General features: G+C 45.8%; 1 protein-coding gene across 1 annotated transcript in view; it reads left to right on the top strand.

Moving 5' to 3' along the window:
• Positions 1-14,971: 14,971 nt before the first annotated feature.
• Positions 14,972-19,881, top strand: part of LOC132387561 (NACHT, LRR and PYD domains-containing protein 3-like) — a 47,740-nt gene continuing 42,830 nt past the window's right edge. Inside the window, exon 1 of the mRNA XM_059959941.1 lies at positions 14,972-15,135. The gene's annotated coding sequence lies outside the window, so the exon portion shown is untranslated. The remainder of the gene's footprint in view (positions 15,136-19,881) is intronic.

Here is a 19,881-nt window from a genome sequence, read left to right as displayed (position 1 = left end):
CCGATCACATCTATGTGATAGGTGCCGGTTTCACATCTATGTCACTGATAGGAGCTGATTAAGGATAGCCAGGACAGTCGTGAGCCCTGTAGGTCCTGTCTAATGTCTATAATAGCGTTTTAAGGAGAATTTACTAGGAACGTTGATGAAGGCAATGAGATGGATGTTGTCTGCATGAACCGTATCAAGATATTTGACAAGATCCCGCATAGGATGCTGGTCAATAAAGTTCAGTGGCTTGGCATTCAATAAGGGGTAGTAAATTGTATTCAGTATTAGCTTTGCGGGAGAGGCGAGAGAGTGATTGCCTCTCTGACAGGAGGCCTGTGACTAGCGGAGTGCCGAAGAGAGCGGTGTCGAGTCCGCTGTTGTTTGACATCTCTATAATTGATCCAGATGATAATGTGGCGAACTGGATCCGCACATTTGCGGATGACTCCAAAATTTGGGGAGCAGTGGACAACAAGGAAGACTGTTGGAATCCAGCGGGATCTGGACCAGCCGTACAACTGGTGGATGGATTTTACCGCAGATAAGTGCGAGGTGCTGCATTTCAGTAGGACTACCCAGGGTAACACTTCCACAGTGAACGGTTCACTGGGGTGTGCGGTGGAACAAAGGGATCTGGCAATACCAGTCCGTAATTCATTTCACTGCCGACAGAGGTATATAGGGGTCGAAATGAAAACGTTTGGCGCTGGTTTTCATAAATCAAAGTGCTGATTACAAGAGACAGGATGTAATGTTGAAGTTGTAGAAGACGCCATTGAGGCCTAACTGGGAGTATTGTGCGCAGGTTTGATCATCTACTGACAAGAAAGCTATAAATCAAGTTGAAGCAGTCCAGAAGAAATTTACAAAGAACTTGTCGGATCTGGAAGACCTGAGTTTTAAGGAAAGAAGGATAGGATGGCATTTTAATTCTTGCAGCGCAGAGGGTATTTGACAGAAGCATAATAAATACTGACGGATACATATCGGGTTAATGCAAACAGGATATTTCCACTGAGCAACACACCGACACATTGCTGGAGGAACTCCGCAGGCCAGGCAGCATCTGTACACAAGTGTAAACTGTCGACGTTTCGGGCCGAGACCGTTCATCAGGACTGAGCATGAAACGTTTACTCTTTTGGATAGATGCGGCCTGGCCTGTTGAGTTCCAGCGGCATTGTGTGCGTGTTGCTTTGACTTCCAACATCTGTAGATTTTCTCGTGTTTCTTTTTTCTACCGAGGTTGGGCCAGACGACAGTCAGTGGTCATGGGCGACGGATGGAAGTTGATAAGCTGAAGAGGAAAGTGAGGGGAAACGTTTTCACTCACTGGATGGTGAGAGTGTGGAACGAGCTGCTACCGCAGTTGTTTCATGCGAGCCCGTTTTCAACGTTTCAGAGAAGGTTGGATCGGTACCTGGATGGCAGGGGCATGGACGGCTGTGGTCCGGGGCAGGTCGATGCGAACAGGCAGTTTTTTTCACAGAATAGATGGGCCGAACAGACTGTTTCTGTGTTGTACTTTTCTATGACTCTGTTAATCTGTGTCTCGTTATTGGAAATCAAACCCACATCCAACTTCCATTAGATCCCACTCTGTCCGCCCACTGAGCGAAGGAGTTTCCCCTTATATTCATATTAAATATTTCACCTTCCACCTCACACTTAACCCATGTCCTCTAGAGCCAGTCACACCCAACCTGTGGATAAAGCCTGCTTGCATTAACCCGATCTGTACCGTTCAGAATTGTATGTACCTCTACTCTGCCCTGCTCCTTACGCCACAAGGGGGGTTTCCTACGCCCATGTCCGTATCCTGCGCTGCCAACACTTTCCTCTCTGTCTCTCTCTCTTTCTCCCTCCCTCTCTCCCTCTCCCCCTCTCTCTGCCCCTCTCTATCCCCACTCTATCTCCCTCCCTCTCTCCCTCCCTCCCTCCCTCTCACCCTCTCTCCATCTCTCCCTCTCTCCCTCCCTCCCTCTCTCCCTCCCTCCCTCTCTCCCTCCCTCCCTCTCCCTCTCTCCCTCTCTCCCATTTACCACAGTCTCTGTATTCTCCACTCACTGTCTTTGCCGTAGACCATAGCCTGTCAGTCTGAAAATGTCATCAGCGCTTTCCTCTGCACTCGCTTAAATATTTTTAAATTGGAAATCATTTCCTTCCTGACTCCCATTTTCCCTACCACACAACTCCCTGGCTGGTTCTAATTTTCAATCAATCCGTCATCGCCTCTCTGACAGCTGGGTTAACTGCGGTGAAGATTGTCAGTTTCTCCGTCTCTCCCTCCCCGACGGCCATTCCAATAGCAGCGAGGACGCCCATCGCAAGTTCGTGCGTCACTCCCTCAATAGCGCCCATTTCCAAACAACCATTCACTCCCTACATGGGCACAATTTCTGGCCAGTTTGAATGGGCGTCTGTTAAGAAAGACAAACTTCACAAAAGTTTCAGGCGCAGTGAGAATCAGCAACCCGCTGGTTAACCGAGGGCGAAGGTGTTTCTTGTGGCAAGTAGTGCCCGGATGGAAATACAATAATCAGTTAATGCTGGTGACAATGAATGAATATTCATAAACAGCCCTGAATCGTACATGGGCGAACCGGTTTTTGTTTGTTTCTAGAAGAAAGGATGAAATTACGTGTCCCGGAACATAGAGTTATGTAAAGCGACAGCACAGAAACAGGCCCTTCAGCCCATCTAGTCAATACCGAAACCATTTGAACTGCCTACCCCAACCGACCCACACCGGGCTCATAATCCTCCATATCCCTACTATCCATGCATCGGTACAAACTTCGATTGAAATCAAGCTCGGCCGCACTACTTTTGCTGCAGACTCATTCAACATGGAGTCTCGACTCGCTGAGTGAAGACGAATTACCTAGAGTAATTACCTAAAGTAAGTATATGTTCGGCACAGCATTGTGGGCCAAAGAAGGGCCTGTATTGTGCTGTAGGTTTTCTATGTTTCTATATTTCCCTCCACGGTCCCCATAAACTTTTCACATTTTACCTCGATTGTAGCCCTACCCAAACCAAACAGAAAAAGCCTGCTTGCATTTACCCCATCTATGCCCCTTGTAATTGTGTATACCTTTATCAAATCCTTCTCAATCTTCCACTTTCTAAGGAAACCAGTCTTACCCTGCTCAATCTTTCCTTATAACTGAGGTCCCACAGACCCGGCAACATCCTTGCATTTTGTCTGTAATTCTTCAACCTTGTTTACACCTTTCCTGTTGGTAGGTGACCAAATCTGTACACGATACTCCAAATTAGACTTCACCGCCGTATTATACAACTTCAACATGATATCCCATCTCCTTTACTCAATACGTGGATGCATGAATGGCAACGGGCCAAAGGCTTTCTTTACGACCATATCTACCTGTCGCACAACTTTTAAGGGATTATGGATCACAGACCTCAGTGTCCTACCATTGACTGTGCAAGATATATCCTGGTTGGTCCGACAGAAGTACGAAACCTTGCACTTTACTGCATTTATTTCCATCGGCCATTTTTGAGCCCATCTTTACAAATGATGCAGATCCTCTGCAAGCCTTGATGCCGTCCGCACTGTCCACTACAGCCCCAAACTTGGTGCTATCCGCGAATCTGCTCAACAGTGAACCACATTAGCCTCAAGATATTCGATATAGATGATAAACAACAAACGCCAAAGCACCGATCCCTGTGGCACACCACTATAAAGCCGAATCCTGAATGCTTCCCAAATGCCGAGCGACTGAACCTTCTTGATCAGCCTCCCATGCGGGACCTTGTAGGCAACATCCAGTATATCACCGTCATCCACTTTCCTGGAAACTTCCTCGAAAAAGTCTATAGGAAGGCATACTGACTATCCTTTTCTTTTTCCTACTCAACCCCATTTCACGGCCGTCACCCCGTAACTTTTGATGCCATGTCCAATTAAGAACCTGTCAGTCTCTGGCTTAAATACACCCAACGAATTGACCTCCACAGCTGCAGGTAGCAGCTACATATTCACCACGTTCGGCTAAAGAAATGTCTCCGCGTATCTGTGTTGAAAGGCTGACCCTCTATCCTGAGGGAGCATCCTCTTGTCGTAGACTTTCCCACCTTTCCACATCTACTCCGTCCAGGCCTTTCAACATTCGAAAGGATTCAATGAGATTCCACCCCCCCACCCTCCGCCACGTCCCTCTGAATTCCAACGAGTGCTGACTCAGAATCGTCAAACATCCCTCGTGTGATAACTGTTTCATTCCTAGAATCGTCCATGCGAACTTCCTCTGGACCCACTCCAATACCAACACATCATTTCTAAGCTGAGGGACCCAACTGTTCACCATTCTCAAGGGGAGGCCTCATCAGTGTTTTGTCAAGCCTCAGCATCACATCGTTGTTCTTGTATTCTAGACCTCTTGACCATTTGTCTTCAACACCACTGACTCAACCTGCAAGTTAAACTTCCAGGTGTTCTGCATAAGGAATCCCAAGTCTACTTGTATTTAAGATTCCTGGATTTTCTCCCCGTTATACAAAAATAGTACGCACTTTTATTTCTGCTACTGAAGTGCATGACCATGCATTTTCGAATATTTGCCACTTTCTTGCCCATTCTCCTAATCTGCCTAGGTCCTTCTGCATCTCACCTGTTTATTGAACTCTACCTGCCTCGCTACCAATCTTTGTATCATCTGCAAACCTGGCGACAAATCATCTATTCTACCATCAAAATCATTAATGCGCAGCAGAAAAAGAAATGCTCCCAACACTGACCTCTGCGGAGCACCACTGGTCACTGACAGCCAAACAGAAAAGGACCCTTTATTCCCAATCTCTGCCTCCTACCAATCAGTCAATGCTCTAACTATGTCAGTAACTTCCCTGTCATATTTTTTTAGTTCTACAGATTTTATTCGTTGCTCTCTGTAAGATTTTAAAAACCTCCCAATCCTCTATCTTCCTGCTAATTTTTGCTTTGTTGTATGCCCTTTCTTTTGTTTATACAATAGCTTTGACTTCTCTTCTCAGCCCCGGTTGTACTATTTTGCCACAGGTGCATTTCTTCATTTTTGGAATACACGTGTCCTGCAGCTTCCTCGTTTCTTCCAGAAACTCACGCCATTGCTACTCTGCTGACATCCCTGCCAGCAGCTCTTTCAAATTTACATTGGCCAGCTCCTTTCTCATAACACTGAAATATCCCTTAATCCGCTGAAATACGCTACATCAGACTACATCAGATTATCATTCCGATCTTCCAGTGATACAGTTTTATCCCTTGCAATCCTTTTGCTCGGATCATGTTGGTGAAATTCTCAATAATTCTCTGTCAGAGGAACTTCATGCCTTCTTTTAGACGCCCGGATTTCTTTCTCTCGCACTTACTATACTCCGTAAGGACATCATTTGATCCAACTTGCCATTCTCTGCCATGCACCTCCTTTCTTCTTTTAACCGGCGCCTCAATAATTCTTGGATATCAACGTCCCTACGCTTGTTACCCTTTCCTTTCATTCTGCCAGGCACTTGCAAGCTGGTAGTCGCAAAATTTCATTTTTGAAGGCATCACACCTTCCAAGTACACTTTTGCCACAAAGCAGCAGCCTGTCCCAATCCACACTTGCCAGATCCACTCTGACACCATCAACATTGTACTTTCTCCAATTCAGAATCCCAACCCACGGGTCAGGCCGAACCTTCTGTATATTTAGTTGCATATTATTGGCATCGTGGTCACCGGATGCAAAGTGTTGCTATGCACAAATTTCTGTCCCCTGCCCTGCCTCATTCCTTAATAGCAGATTCCGTATTGCAAGCTTACTGTTGGGACTTCTGGGTACTGATGAAGGAAAAGTTCTTCGACACACTTGACAAACTCTATCCCACCTGGTCCATTTACAGTATGAGATTCCCAGTCATTATGTGAAAAGTTAAAATCACCAAGTGTAACAACCTTAAGTTTCTTGCAACAATATACGATCTTCCAAATGTGTTCCTCTAAATCCCTGGGACTGTCGGGTTGTCTTTAATATCGCCCCATTACCGTGGCCATAACTTACTTATTTCTCATTTCCAGACGGAATGCCTCATTAGTCGGGTTCTACAATTTGTCCTGACGGAGCAGTGCCGTGACATTTTCTCTGACTGGTAAAGCTACCCCTCCTTTATTAGTCCTCCCTGCTCTGAAACGCCTTAAATAATTTGACCTCGAAATAGCTGTGACGGGTGAGGAGCTGAATCTCGCCCTGTGCCGGACACACAGGGTGGAGCCTCACCCCGGCTGGATTCAATTGACAGTCTGCGATTGGCTGAATAAAACGGAGAAGCTCCACCCCGCTGGTTGCGTCAGAGGAATAAGGAGGAAAAGTGAGATTGACACGGAAATCCAGACAGAAGCTACTTGCGACGCGAGGGAAGGTTCACCCAGCGTCTGTCATTCGGCCTGTGTTTGCTGCATTTGTCCTGGTCCCCTCTCCTCCCGCCGGTCGACCTGTACCAGACCGGTAAGGTGATGTTGGATTAGAACTACGGACGGCCTCATTAAACCCAGTTTATCCGGACCTGTCTGTCTTTAATCAGCGACTGACACTCTTAAACCGAAGAGGGTCGGGATCAGCAGCACAGACTGAATTCTCGGTGCCTGGTCGGCACATTTGTCATCCGGGACAGCACTGTCCCGTTTCAACATTGGAGTAAATGTTGTCTCCGATTTTGCAAATCAGTGAGCTCTTGCTTACAACGGGGCTCGGTTTCTCTCGGGAATGGGAGACAATACAAGGGGACAATGGAGCTCTGTCAGGTTCAAGATAACGAATTAATTATTGGCCAAATGCATTACAAGAATCGACGTCGTTCCCTTCAGTCACACAGATTTTGTAGGGCAGTTTCTACTGAGTCAGTGCAGATGAGCCTTGCGCACGAATTTTAAAATTTAAAATGTCCCCCGGGGCAGGGCCTGTTACCTTCTCCGATTTCTCTCTCTCTGTGTCACAGTCACACACACACACACACACACACACACACAAAATAAAAACTCACCATTCAGAATAACAGAGCGACCGTGAAATTTTACTGTTTTACTGTCCGGGACGTCGCAGTGGAGAAAGCCACAGAGCAATTTATTTAATTACATTCCAAAATATGATATTAAAACTACAAATGATGCGAGTTTGGGGTAAAATTAAATGCTGGAATCTCACAACGTCTGGTAGCAATTGTAACAAGTAGTCATTCAGATTGCAGACACTGTGGGACTTCTTTTTTTCTCTACCATCTGTTTTTTGTTGCTTTGTTTTCTGTAACAGAATTAAATACAATATTAATTGCACTTGGTGCAGTTGAAGAGGAGTGTCGATCTGGTCTGTGTGGTTTCAGCAGAGAACCCGCCCTGCGGACAGGCAGCAGCTTGCACACGGAAAATCGCGCTGTGAGTCTCAGAATAACAACACCAGCCCCTACTGAGTGCAAGCAGAAAGCATCTTTCACTCTGATAGCAACATACGAAATATCCCACGGGCAGTTACCCGTCACCGATCTCTCTCAAATAAGAGAAAGTCAGCGGATGCTGGAAATCCGAGCAACACACTCAAAGTGCTGGAGGAACTCTACATGCCAGGCAGCGTCTATGGAAAAGAGTACTGTCGACCTTAGAGACCCCAGCTAATGTATTTTACATCGCATCAGTTGTTCTATCGCTCTTCCCTGTAGCAGAAAGGGTCAAACTTTCTTCACGGTTGAATGACGGTGTTCTGTCGAACCGCTTTGGATTTGAATTCAGCGGAACGGAATGGCCATTGTAACAATTAACCTTCAGACTGCAGACACAGGGGAACATTTTTTTTTCTATATTATCCTGCTTTTATAGTTTTTTTTCTTCTGCAACGGAAATGTTTAAATATTGTTATAAATTAGCTTTGATCACAGTTGTATGTGAGGGCGGAATGTCCAACTGGTTTGCTTGTTTTCAGCAGAGAAGCCGCTCCCGATCTGAGGAATGTCTGCGTGTCGGAATCCGGCCTGCGGACAGGCAGCAGCTTGACACAGAAAACCGCGTTGTGAGTCTCACAAACAGCAACCCGGCCCCTCCCCCGCAGCTACTAACTGAAGTCCGTCCGATTGTCTGATATGAAATTGGAAGAAAACGGCTTGAAAATATATCCACACGGAGACTGAACATTCTTGGTGAATTAAGGTGAGAATAATTCAGCTTGCGAAATTTATTTCGATCTTTATTTCAAATCATTCTGTGTTTTGGATTAGTGATCAATAGCTCATTCGCTCCATTTTAACCCCCTTCTGTCGGCGGTTGTATTTGTGATCCTGCAATTTCCTGTCAGCGTCGTTGGGATTTCCCACAGTTTATGTTTATAAAACAGATCTCTAACCAGGGTTTACGTTTTCAATGCAAGCGGTAGGAAAACCTGTTCGGACAACACGATTTCCATTTCCAATACTTGTCACTTCAGATGTTTGAGACAGTGCTTGCTGTGGGTGTTTCGAAATGATCACGCTGACATCCTGTAGCAGCAAAGATTTTGATTCCTTTCAAGGCCACGGGAGACAGTAAACAGCGGGTGTGGGCCGGTGGTGGGAAAAGGTGGTGTGACCGGTTACAGAAAGAGGCAGGCGGCAGGCGGGATTGCGGAGCGAAAACCATAATTTCATTGCACGGGATAGAAGGCCGGATGGGATGAGTGGCCGATTTCTGCGTGGTATATTTACAGTAAAGGTCTGACTCCAGAGTTATTGGAAAACAATTTAAAAAGTACGGACTATCTCTCATGCAAAATACCTGTCTCTGAACCAAAAACAAACATTGCAGCAATTAAATCAACCAGAGTGCTAACAGAGCTTAAAAACAACAATGGACCCAGCACCGATCCCCGAGGAACCCAGTCAATGGTCTCCAGTCAGAGGACCAAACCATTTTCTACCGCTTACTGGCTTCTCCCAGGAAGCCGATGCCGAATCTATGTTACCATCGCTTCCTTAACGTTAAGTCACTGAGGCTTCTTGACTTAACCTCCGATGTGGGAATCTGCCGAATGCCCTGGTAATTTTTACTAAATTATTCAAATTATTTTTCATTCGGTGAATTACCTCTTCCTTTCCCCCCCGGAGCAGGAAGTGTCACGGTGTTCCAGTCTGATAATTCATGAATAACATTTTTGATTATTCGCTCACAGTTGCACTAAGACCCCACCCTCTGCCTTACAGTGTGTTTACAGAATTCACGTTTATATACCCTACTACTGCACCCCTTTCGCCACGAGAATTATCATGATCTGGCTCTGTTTTCCCCGCCCTCCCTCCATTCACACAGTTTTCTGAACTTGCCAACCGTGTTTCTCAAAATCAAAACCCTACTTTTTATTTTGTTCTTCTTAGTGTCAGCTGTATGTTATGCAAAACTGTATCTAAACTCTTCTGTGTGTTGATATGGAGGCCTCGATAGAATTTTTTTACTATTCCTAAATCGTCATATTTGAGTTGGGCCTGTTTGCGAATACGGAGATACGGCTGTAAGATGCCCGGGTCTGGGTGCTCATTATTACAGATCACACGAATGTTGTGAAGAAACAGCAGCCCAAAAGCAAAGATGCGACGTCGACATTAAGTGAGGGAGGGTTCCGAGTGTTTTCAATTTTGATATAAATTTGATGCAAAGTGGGTGTGATTGTAAATCAATGTCAGCAGGGAAATGATGCTGCGACAGGAGTGAACACCAGAGAGTCTGCAATAGATGTTTGAGATTTGGAACAGTTCTCTAACCGGGTGTTACAATTGCAAAGCAAGCGTGCGAAGAGCTGTTCAGACAACATGAGATCACTTTTATCAGAACTTGCCGTTTCCGATAAATGTTCGTTGTTCTCTCTTTGAGAGTATGTTTATTGTGGGTGTTTCGAGCTGATCTTCTGAAAGTCCTGTAGAAGCAAAGACGCTGATTCTGTTCAAAGGCTCGACAAATAGCAAACAGTTGGGGGCGTGGGGGAGGAGTGTGACCAGTTACAGAAAGCAGCCGGCGGCATTGCGGAACGAAAGCCATGAGTTCACTGCTTGGGGCAAGAAGGCTCGGTGGGGTAGTGGCCAATTTACTCCTGCTATGTTTACAAGAAATGTTCTGACTACAGACTGATTGTAAACCAATTTAATGAGGTCGACCAAGCCTCAATAGTTTTCTTCACTATTCAAAAAGGGAAAAATAACTGTTTCGAGGATGATTGTACAGGCGTGGATGTTATGTAGCCTTTTCCCTGATGGACTGATGTGAGTGAGACAAACAGTCCCGGACTAGGGTGTGTGGGACCTTTAATGATATCATGGTACTTTTCCACCACCTTTCTGTGAATATGTGCTTGATGGCAGGTCGGTCTTGCTCGGGAGTCTGGATTTGCAATCGTGTGAGCAGAGTGGACAGCAATGGTCTGAGCACAAGTCTGAGGGTCACAGAGGTTGACGATGATGGGAAGGGAGGACCAGTTGTGCACTCTGACTGTCTGTCGTCTGTTGGTTAGCAAGTCCACCACCCAGTTGCACAGAGGTGTCTTTAGACGGAGGCGTGGGAATTTGTTCACCAAGGTTTGTGGGACAACAGTGATGAATGCCGAAATGAAAGCCAGAAACAACATTTTGACCTAATTGTCTTTTTTTAAGGCATATCAGGCCAAGGAGAATGAGAGATGCAATGCCATCTGCCACTTAGCGATTCAGTCGGTAAGCATACTGGTGAGTGACCAGTGAACAAGAGTGACCAGTGACTTTTTGATGTGTGCCACTATCAGCCGTTCAAAGCACTTAATGCTGATTGGCGACAACTCCACTGGGCAGTAGGTCACTTTGTTCCGAATATGTAGAGTTCTTTGGTACAAGGATAATGGTGGTAGATTTGAAGCACATGGGAACAGCAGCCTGGATGAGTGAAGTGTTGACGATAGCTGTGAAGACATCAATGTGCATATGTACACTCTTTCTGCGAGCTCAGCCTGGATGCTTTCTGGCCAGAGTCCTCATTAAATTTGCTGTAACCGACATTGGATGCTCAGCTGTCGGGGTAGTGGCTTTCCTAGCTGGCTAGAGTTGTGTGCTTTGAGGCATTGTTTGGAGTGCCAGGGAGGGGGTGTCATTGGTACAGTCAAGCCTTGTGTAGTCTGTAAACCCTTGATGCCCAGCCACATACACCAGTGTTCGTTTCCCAGGGTGAGTGAGTCCAGCCTTGTGTAGTCTGTAAACCCTTGATGCCCAGCCACGTACACCAGTGTTCGTTTCCCAGGGTTAGTGAGTCCAGCCTTGTGTAGTCTGTAAACCCTTGATGCCCAGCCACATACACCAGTGTTCGTTTCCCAGGGTGAGTGAGTCCAGCCTTGTGTAGTCTGTAAACCCTTGATGCCCAGCCACGTACACCAGTGTTCGTTTCCCAGGGTTAGTGAGTCCAGCCTTGTGTAGTCTGTAAACCCTTGATGCCCAGCCACATACACCAGTGTGCGTTTCCCAGGGTTAGTGAGTCCAGCCTTGTGTAGTCTGTAAACCCTTGATGCCCAGCCACATACACCAGTGTTCGTTTCCCAGGGTGAGTGAGTCCAGCCTTGTGTAGTCTGTAAACCCTTGATGCCCAGCCACATACACCAGTGTTCGTTTCCCAGGGTGAGTGAGTCCAGCCTTGTGTAGTCTGTAAACCCTTGATGCCCAGCCACATACACCAGTGTTCGTTTCCCAGGGTGAGTGAGTCCAGCCTTGTGTAGTCTGTAAACCCTTGATGCCCAGCCACATACACCAGTGTTCGTTTCCCAGGGTGAGTGAGTCCAGCCTTGTGTAGTCTGTAAACCCTTGATGCCCAGCCACATACACCAGTGTTCGTTTCCCGGGGTTAGTGAGTCCAGCCTTGTGTAGTCTGTAAACCCTTGATGCCCAGCCACATACACCAGTGTTCGTTTCCCAGGGTGAGTGAGTCAAGCCTTGTGTAGTCTGTAAACCCTTGATGCCCAGCCACATACACCAGTGTTCGTTTCCCAGGGTGAGTGAGTCCAGCTTTGTGTAGTCTGTAAACCCTTGATGCCCAGCCACATACACCAGTGTTCGGTTCCCAGGGTGAGTGAGTCCAGCCTTGTGTAGTCTGTAAACCCTTGATGCCCAGCCACATACACCAGTGTTCGTTTCCCGGGGTGAGTGAGTCCAGCCTTGTGTAGTCTGTAAACCCTTGATGCCCAGCCACGTACCCCAGTGTTCGTTTCCCAGGGTTAGTGCCAGGGAGGGGGTGTCATTGGTACAGTCAAGCCTTGTGTAGTCTGTAAACCCTTGATGCCCAGCCACATACACCAGTGTTCGTTTCCCAGGGTGAGTGAGCCCAGCCTTGTGTAGTCTGTAAACCCTTGATGCCCAGCCACATACACCAGTGTTCGTTTCCCAGGGTGAGTGAGCCCAGCCTTGTGTAGTCTGTAAACCCTTGATGCCCAGCCACATACACCAGTGTTCGTTTCCCAGGGTTAGTGAGTCCAGCCTTGTGTAGTCTGTAAACCCTTGATGCCCAGCCACATACACCAGTGTTCGTTTCCCAGGGTTAGTGAGTCCAGCCTTGTGTAGTCTGTAAACCCTTGATGACCAGCCACATACACCAGTGTTCGTTTCCCAGGGTTAGTGAGTCAAGCCTTGTGTAGTCTGTAAACCCTTGATGCCCAGCCACATACACCAGTGTTCGTTTCCCAGGGTTAGTGAGTCCAGCCTTGTGTAGTCTGTAAACCCTTGATGCCCAGCCACATACACCAGTGTTCGTTTCCCGGGGTGAGTGAGTCTGAACCGAAGGGCACAGAAACAATACAGCAGACAGATCGAATAGACCTGCGAGTTAACCTCAATACACAGAGGCGGTGAGTACCTGGAGTGAGCTGTTCAGTGTTTGCATCACTGGTTATCTACCTCGGGTTCAGTATCCTCAACGTGTTTGGAAATTCACACTCACTGTCGTCTGTCTGTGAGCAGAAAAAAAAAAAACAAGTTGCTGGAGACCTGAAATCAAATCAAAAAAATATTCAACGCCATTTCGATACAGGGTGTTGGACCTGAAAAATCTTTCCACAGATGATCTTTGTCTGTTGAATGTTCATTTCGTTTTCAGCTTTTTAGTATATTGCTTTCGAAGGGGTTAAGTCTCTTGGGAAGCGCAGTTGAGTGGAACTGGGAAATGTGGTTGAAAATTATCAGGTTGAATATGTGTTGATGCCACCCAATGTGGAAAATGGGTAAGATGTGCTAATCTCTCGGTATGGGCTGTGGCCCAGTGAGGTTGGGTCCCAGGATAGATAACACTAATTTTTTAACCAGATAAAAATAATTCGGGGATCAAGTTTCCCAGGTTTATGAAATGATCAGTTAGTATTTCTGTTCTGTGCTCAGATATTTGATTCTATAGATCCTTTGGACGAAAAGCAGGGAATTAAATTTCCATTCTGTCCCTCATAGGGTGAGCCTGTGATTAAAAATGTTGTTTTGTGTTTGCACCAGTAGAAATAAACCAGGCCTTCAGAATTCAATTCACATTTGAAAATCCCCCCTCACTCTCACTTGTCTATCTGCCACTGGGATTCAAAGAGAAACGGAAGATGCTGGAGATAGATCAGAACATGGAACAGTACATCACAGTCATTCACCACTCCCTCCCTGAGTAAAACAACTTACCCTGACATTCCCTTTGCATCTACTCCCTCACACCGTCAATGCATGTCCTCTGCTTTTAGACATTTCTAATCAGTGAAAAGATACTCCCTGTCTACTCTATCTATGTCTTTCATAATCTTACAAACCTCTAACAGATTTCTCCTCAGTCTCCACCGCTCCAAGGAGAACAACCCAAAATTTCCAGTAAAAACTGGGTAATATCTGAACCCATTCTGACGAAATGTTAGGGAACCGAATTGTTATCTTGGTCCTCTCCCCACGGCTGTTCCTTACCTGCTGAGCATTTCTAGTGATTCCAGTTTCTCTTTATTACACTCACTCTGAACATGTTAAGTTTCCTGCGAATGGAGCAGTGCAGCTTCGTTCATTTTGTGATTGCAGAACAGTAAAGAAATCAGAGCTTTTCCCTGGAAATTATCCAGGTACCAGTTCTCCTTTTAATCCTGGACATGTGTTCAGTGCAATTGTTGATTACAAGGTTCACAAAATAAGCTGAGTGATGATGAGCTTTATGTTTGTGGAGCATGTGATAGCTCTGGGCCTGGGTTCGGTGGAGTTCAAAGGGATGGTGGTTGAGGGGGTGGGTGGGGGGGGGGGCGGCAGTGATGATTTTCGCCAACTAAATAACAACAAGCCTGGATACAGTGGGAATGGAGAGGATGTCTTGATTAGATGGAGAGTCTGGGATCTGCGAATAAAGAATCTCAGAATAAAGAAGCTTCACTTTAAAACTGAGATGAGAGAAATTACTTTAGCCAAATGTTGGTTGATCTGTGGAATGTGATGCCACAGAGGGTGGTGGAGGCGATCGTTGGGCACATTCATGTTCTGAATTGCTAAATAGGTTGTGTATTATAGCAGGGAAGCAAGAATACGGGGTTGGTTAAATAATCCTCCAAGACTGATTATGGAATAGACAAGAATGACCGAATCACTTAATTCTACTCCTATGTATTATGAATTGTATCTTGTACCTTGACTGAGCCCCACTATATGTATCCCATCACAAACAAGAGAAAACCGTCAGATGCTGCGAAGCAACACACACAAAATGCTGGAGGAACTCAGCAGGCCAGGCAGCATCAGTGCAAGAGTGTCGAGTCGACATACAGATGCTGCCTGGCCTGATGAGTTCCTCCAGCATTTTGTGTGTTTTCCTTTGTATCCCTTGTTAGGTTTTGTAAAATGTGAGGGACAGTTCCAGATTTCTTCACTCTGATCAGTATTTATGCGTTCAAGATTTAAATTTCAGTTCATTGCTTGGTTCTCCTTTGTGTTGTTAACGTGCTTCATCGTCTCTCTGGTTAAAGTTAGACCTACAGTGAGAGATTTAGTGGAAGAAAAGCCCACAACTGGAAGCAAACCACGAAGTACGACGAGGGAAGATCAACAAGTGAACCAGCCCGAGTACTGAGAGCATCAACTGGAGAGAACCCATCTGACTCAGAGTTTCCATTGATTCAGTCAGGAGAAAGTTTGGTGAGTCTCATTTTCTCAAACACCGGTCCTTCAGACATTACATATCTGTACCAAGGAAGTTAGGAAATAGCTGGAGTGGGACTGAATACATGTAGAAGGGCCAGTTATGTCAGTTGCAATCACTCCAGATTTGCTAATTGTTGTTAGCATCCCAGCTCTGTGAAGCCACACACATTCCCTCACATAACTTGCTCATTTCAAACTCTTATCGGTTCTGCTGTTTCGTTGCTTGTCTGTGGTAGGTTGCGATCCTCTCAAAATGCGTTGAGAATTTTCTCCCTTTATGACACCCACAGCGCTTCCTGCTGTAGTGATTGCAGAAATGTGGAATTACCATGAACTACAGCAACATGTCACTGACTCCTCTGTCTATTGCAAGCTGCAATGATATACTTGCCCTGGAGTATATCGGCGTGCAAGCTTCTGCTAAGTGCAAACCCTCTTGAAGCCAAATGTCCCAGCACCACATTTCATTCAGTCCTAACTAGCAAACGCCATCCAATAATTTACATTTACATACCCTGTTGTCATCAAGTAGTCTTCTTCCAATAAATTGTCCGAACCTGTGAATCTGTGATTAAACAGAACTAGGTATTGCAATGTTCCCATTTGACCCTGTACCAAATCATGGGTTATACCTGTATTTGACATGAACTAATGTCCTTGCAGCCAGGACTGCTGGAGCTGCCGGAATCGATTTAAACTCAGTCATTTTTGGATGGGAAGCAGCGTGTTGGATCAGGTGATGAAGGAGATGATATTAAGGTAGATGTAATGTTCAGAAAGACTGTGGAAGGGTTGGCTGAGGAAAGGGCATCGTGCAGTGAAAAGCAACAACAGTTTCCACTCTCCACTCCCTCTTTCAACCTCCCTTTTTTTTAGGAACTCGTTCTACTCACTGACCAGTGAAAGCAAAACCTTTGCTTGCATTCAAAGCCCAGTTTCTTCATAAAGAGTTGGTTTGAAATGTTATCGAGATGAACATGGGGCAATGCGTAACGAAAATTTAAATCAGATCAGCAGCAGTTTCAGAGAGCCGAGTGGTCCACTTATGTATTTTGTGTGTCGACTAGAAAAGATCTGACAGTTTAATTAGTGTAACACAATATATCATCAGCAAATTAATTTTATTGTGGAACTGTCAAGAAACATTACATTGATTAAGTATATACAATGTTCCTATTTGACCCTGTATCAAAGGCACGGCTAATACCTGTACCACAATCTTACTATATGAACGAATGTTCTTGCTGCCGGAATCGGTTTAAACTCAATCATTCGGGATGCGAAGCAACGTGTTGGTTCAGATGATGAGGCAGTTGATATTAAAGTAGAGACTGTGGAAGGATTGGCTGTGCAGAGGGCATCCTGTAGCGAAAAGCAACAGCATCCTCCCCCATCACTTACCCTCCCTCACTTCCCCTCTCAACTTCCGTTATTTTTGCCGGTGTTAATCGCGGCAGTTAGGAATTCTTTGTAGTTATTGACCAGTGATTCGATTCAAAGCCCAATTTCTTTATAAAGAGTGGTGTCGAAATGGTATCAAGATGAACAAGGGGAATGCGTAACAAAAGTTTAAATCAGATCAGCAGCAGTTTCTGAGGGCCGAATATTCCACTTCTGCATTTGTTGTGTTGATTAGAAAAGGTCTGACAGTTCAATTAGTGTAAGACGATATAACTTCTGCATATTAATTACACTGTGGAACTGAAAAGAAAAACTACATTGATTGACAATATACATCGAGGTTTGTGTGTTAATGTTGTACCCCAGCGGGTTGCGAATCGACCATGAATCATTCGATGATCTGATCCGCACGGTATGGGACCGAGGGACGCTCCCCGTTCCCTGTTACTGACTCTACAGTCTCCCCTTCTATCGCGCGCCCTCTCACGGAGCTTTGTCACCCTCACGCTCCCGGGCTGACGTTGAGACGATTTGGGCATACTGCATGTGCCCTGTATGTCTCGTACAGTGACGTGAGATTTACTTGTTTCTCATTGGTGATAGCAAATGCCAATTTAGCATGCCAACCAATGGGGATATGATTTTCTTCATTAAGGCGTTTCCTCCGTAGACCACAACACGTGTTTCCCGGGAAAGATCCAACAAGCTCGTTTTTTTAATGCCACTCTTGCTCGCCAAGGAGTTGGCGAAGCTGTAAAGGTGGCACATTTAATTGGGAGAACAGGGGGTGAATCTTCTCTGAACTAGCGAGGATGAAGAAGGCTTCAGTTTACTTGCAGCAGACACTGGTAAAGTGTTGCCCTGCAAGTGCGGTGTGAGGAGGGGAGTGATTTTGAGAGCAAGTCACTATCTTACTATATGATACAATGGGCTGGAGGGACCCGGTGGCTGGCTTTTGTTTAAGGTGGCTGGATTTAAACAATGGTGTAAACAGACCCACCTTGGGCCCGCAGTCTGTCCCAGTGGGTGTTGTGGGGACAGATGCTTGGAGCATGGTTGCTCCGTGCCTGCATTAGCAATTTAACTGAGGGACAAAATGCAATATTTACAAGTCTGACATTGACTGAAAATATCTAAATTCATGTATTTTGTTTATGATAAAATCTTGTCCAATTTATGTTCAAGTTTAATAACCTCACCACATGCCTGATGTCACGTGTGGGTTTCCCCCACCTGGATCTGACGTTAGTCTGCGCCCCCAACTGCCTGATGTCACGTGTGGGTTCCCCCACACCGGGATCTGAAGTCATGTGTGCAGGTCCTTAAGTCACACTGGCGCTGAGACGGTCGAACTTGACCTGCTAACGTGACAACCACCCACCACCTCACGTCACAATCAAAAGAGGAGTTACACTTTTCACATAGGTGTGAAGTCATCTTAATCACTGATTACACCCAATAGCGGAGGCAGAGCAGCTGAGAGGACGTTACCTCAGCGGCCTCCATCTCTCGCTGCCGCATCAAACTCCCCGTCAAAGCGGAACCAATCCCAAAGTAACTGTCCTGCTTTTGATTTATTGCCACTTCCCTCCGAGGGAAGTCGGGGGCGTTTGTGAAGAGTCCCCTGCGGCCGGAGTCTGATCTACTGCTGAGAGGTCGGAGGAGACAGCTGGGTTCATCGGCTTTATGCCGGCCCAATGGGGAGGGAACTCGGCAGAAGTGCAAGGGTGAGGGATTTTACTGAGGGGATAAAGTTGGTGTGAGAGGAGATGGACAGCATGGATACTGAGAGGATGTTTGTTCCATTGCGTGATCAAGGAGCAGGATGGGGAATGTGCTCTTTAATAGTGGAGGAAGGGACGTGAGGGGTTCGTCTATCAAAACGTCTAAGATCATGAAAGTGGTGAGCAGAGTTATTCACCACTTTGGGTGGGCAACCACTGGCAAACTGTTGAGCTGCAAGTGGGGCCAATGGTCTGGGCAAAGTGGATTGGTGTGACGTTGTGGGGAAAGGATGGACTGATGTTGGGTGTTTTAGAATGACAGGATGGACTGGACGGGCTGAGTGGCCTGCTCCTGTTCCTGATGTCTGTGTGATTAAGGAGAAGAATAATCAGACCCTAACTGGGCCTGCAGGATTTCCCAATGGGTGTTGGAGAGAGCGGTGCTTGGAGCCCAGTTTTTCCCAAACTGTCAGCAAGCTTGCTGAGGGAACAAGTTCGACATTTCCAAGCCAGCTCTTGAAATAAAATGTATTATTAATGACACAAAATGTATTTTTATGATTTATTGACACAACATATATATTTGTATATTGGTAATGACATTAAGCTTGTATTTCTATACTGATGATGATCCAGAATTGTATAATTTATGTTCCGTGTGTTATCTGAATGTACTTGCCTGTGATGCTGCCACTAGTCAGTGTTTCTCTATACCTGTATCTTCCCGTGCATGCGCACCTGGCAATAAATTCAACAGTGCGTGAGAAAACTCAGTGAGATTTGATTCGTGATAATTATCTTGGCATCTCGGTAGGTCAATTATAAAGATTTAATATATCTAAATGCAAGGTCCTGAACAGTGTCGATGAGCAAAGGGATCTTGGAGTCTCAAGCTCATCGCTCCTTCAAAGTGTCTACACATATTGACAGAGTGGTTAAGAAGGCAAATGACTTGCTTGCCTTTATTAGTCAAGATATAGCATTCAAAATTCATAACGTTATGTTGCAGCTTCATAAAACGTGAGTTAGATCACATCTGAAATATTTCATAGACTTCTGTTTGCCTCATTCCAGGAGGATGTCAGTGGCCTTGGAGCAGATGCAGAGGAGGTTTACCAGGATACTGCCTGGATTAGAGGACATGAACTATAACGAGAGGCTGGACAAACTTGTGTTGTTTTCTCCAGAGCGGCGCAGGCTGGGGTGAGACGATGGAGGTTCATAAGGTTACGTGACTCTTTACCCGGGGTAGAAATGTCCAAATCATGATGCATGCTTTTAAAGTGAGAGGGGTAGTTTGAAAGAAGATGTGAGAGGGAAGTGTTTTTTTCACACAGAGTGCTGGGTTCCTGGAATGTGCTGCCGGGTGTGATGGTCGCGGCAGATACATTGGGGACTTCTAAGAGATGTTCAGGTAGACACATGAATGTGAGGGAAAATTGTATAGGCAGAAGGGATTAGTTTAGCTGGCAATTTGATTAATTGAATAGATTCAGCTCAACATTTTGGGCCACAGGGCCTGTTCCTGTGCTGTACCCTTCTATGTTGTGTCTCTTGTTGAAAGGTTTCGGGTTTACGGAGGCAAAACAAGTGAGTGGGAACAACAGGTCAACTG

This window comes from Hypanus sabinus, unplaced genomic scaffold (assembly GCF_030144855.1).
Source record: "Hypanus sabinus isolate sHypSab1 unplaced genomic scaffold, sHypSab1.hap1 scaffold_199, whole genome shotgun sequence".
Taxonomy (NCBI): domain Eukaryota; kingdom Metazoa; phylum Chordata; class Chondrichthyes; order Myliobatiformes; family Dasyatidae; genus Hypanus; species Hypanus sabinus.
The sequence above is the reverse complement of the archived record's forward strand: the minus strand, read 5'-3'. Positions and strand labels throughout refer to the sequence as shown.